This window comes from Xylocopa sonorina, unplaced genomic scaffold (genome assembly GCF_050948175.1).
Source record: "Xylocopa sonorina isolate GNS202 unplaced genomic scaffold, iyXylSono1_principal scaffold0164, whole genome shotgun sequence".
Taxonomy (NCBI): Eukaryota; Metazoa; Arthropoda; class Insecta; order Hymenoptera; family Apidae; genus Xylocopa; species Xylocopa sonorina.
In genome coordinates this window covers 7,501-10,000 of record NW_027490235.1, presented here as the reverse complement: position 1 = coordinate 10,000, position 2,500 = coordinate 7,501, and the positions used below count along the sequence as shown (strand labels likewise).

Here is a 2,500-nt window from a genome sequence, read left to right as displayed (position 1 = left end):
AATTTTTACCCGAACGAAGAGAACGTACCGTCGACACGACCCTCGAATTTTTCGCAGGATCGCGTGTCGCCCCGCTCTCTCCTATCTGTCGATCGTATTTGTACCGTTCCGTTCGGAGGGGACGATACCGTCGCGCAAGCCTCGTTGTCGAGAGTCTGAAACACCCAGGCGTCCGTTGCCGAGCTCTTACGAATCATTTATGCTCGCTTCGCGTCGTCGGGGTTGAAACATAGACCGCTCGAGGCTGTTGTACGGCGAGTCCCAACGAATTTTTACCCGAACGGGAAAACGTACAGTCGTCGACCTCGAATTCTCTCAGGATTCGTGTCGTCGTCACCGCTCTCATATCAGTCGATCGTACCGTTCCGTTCGGAGGGGACGATTCGTCGGAGCAGCCTCGTTGTCGAGAGTCTGAAACACCCAACGTCCGTTGCCGAGCACTTACGAATCATTTACGCTCGCTTCGCGTCGTCGGGGTTAAACATAGACCGCTCGAGGCTGTTGTACGGCGAGTCCCAACGAATTTTCACCCGAACGGCCCGCTTCGTATCGACTTCACGAATTATCGTGAGAGCGCGTGGTCGCGCCGTAACCTGTTCAAGTCGATCGTATCGTACCGTTCCGTTCGGAGGGGACGATTCGTCGCTGCACAGCCTCGTTGTCGAAGAGTCTGAAACACCCAGCGTCCGTTGCGAGCTCTTACGAATCATTTACGCTCGCTTCGTGTCGTCCGGGTAAATATAGACCGCTTCTCGAGGCTTGCAACCGGCGAGTCCCAACGAATCTTTACCCGAACGCGCGCGTGTCGTCGACTTCGAATTCGTGCATGGAGCGTGCGTGGTGTCGTCGCGCGTAACCTGTTGAAGATGGTCGATCGTACCGTTCCTTTCGGAGGGGACGATTCGTCGGTAATAGCCTCGGTTGTCGAGAGTCTAAGACGCGCCCAGCGGTCGTTGCGAGCTTTCGAATCATTTTATGCTCGCTTCGTGTCGTCGGGTGAACGTATAGACCGCTTCTCGAGGCTTGTACAACCGGCGAACGTTCTAACGAATTTTTTTTTACATTTACCCGATCGGTGTTTACGGTACATTAGCGGACCCCTCGAGTTCTCGTAATCGAGAACTCGTCGGGTCCGCTTTTTTATTTGCCATTTTTTCAGAAAGCAATACGCCGCTGGCACTTTGCCGTTTTCCCACTCCCAGAATTGTGCCGTTCAGCTCAGAGGGGACCCGTTCCGTTCCGTGCCGTCCACACCCATAACCTCGTTGTCGAGAGTCTTGAAACCCGCCGTTGCGAGATCGAACTTTACTTGCTCGCTTCGCGTTGTCGGGAAAAATATAGACCACTCGAGGCTGTGTGGTTGGGCGAACGGTGTGGAGCGTCCTAACGAATGTACGAATTTTTTTTTCGTTTACCTGAGCCTTGTTGGAATCGACACGACTGGGTGGTATTGGAATTTTGAAGAGACCGTCGTCGTCGTTCGTTCGTTCGGAGGGGACGATTCCGTCGCTCGCGCCCAAGCCTCGTTGTCGAGAGTCTGAGAAAAACCCGCCGTTGCGAGATCGAATAATTTTATACTCGCTTCGTGTTGCCGGGGAAAACTCTTATAGACCGCCTCGAGACTGTGCGCGAAGACGACGAGTGTGTCCCATCGATGATAACATTGTTATGTTCACCCGAACGAGAGCGTCTTGTCGATCTCGAAAGCAATACGCCGCTGGGTGTTTGGTCTTTTTTCTTCTCAGTTCGACGCGCACGTTCGTTCCAGAGGGGACGATTCCGCCGTTGCCCGTTGTCCTCGTTGTCGAGAGTCTGTAATCCCGCCGTTGCGAGCTCGAACAGTTTATGCTCGCTTCGCGTTGCCGGGAGGTAAAAGACCGCCTCGAGGCTGCTGGTACGCGGAGGAGTCCTAACGAATTTTTGAAGGGATTTTTTTTTTTTCTCTTCGCACCTGGACGCGCGCGTGCATTTTTTCGTAACTTTGAGGGAGACCTTACGCGCGAACCATCGGCGTATGCGTTTCATCCGTAGGACCGATATATCGTGTCGCCTCGAACTCCGTTCGGCGACGCCCGCGTCTCTTTCACCGGGGACGTTTGGGTATCGACTTGTTCGAACTTTAGTACCAAGAGACTCAAAGATCAATAAAATATACATATACGATTACCCTGAACGGTGGATCACTTGGCTCGTGGGTCGATGAAGAACGCAGCTAATTGCGCGTCAACGTGTGAACTGCAGGACACATGAACATCGACATTTCGAACGCACATTGCGGTCCACGGATACAATTCCTGGACCACGCCTAGCTGAGGGTCGTTCACGTAACCAGAATACTGCTTGCGTTGCGTTTCGTCGAATCTTTCTTTCCCTACGGTGCTCGAATCTGCCCGCCGTCGTTCATTCTCGAATTAAATTACGAACGTTTCTGAGTTCGGGCGGCACCGAGAAAGGGAGGAAGAGGAGCGATACGCGACGTACGAGCGATCGTTGGACGTTC

The 2,500-nt window shown here is 53.3% G+C and overlaps 1 non-coding gene across 1 annotated transcript; it reads left to right on the top strand.

The window, feature by feature from the left end:
* Window positions 1–2,164: 2,164 nt before the first annotated feature.
* Window positions 2,165–2,319, top strand: LOC143432413 (5.8S ribosomal RNA). The gene has a single exon (XR_013103010.1). It is a non-coding gene; the product is annotated as a 5.8S ribosomal RNA (ribosomal RNA).
* Window positions 2,320–2,500: the final 181 nt, after the last annotated feature.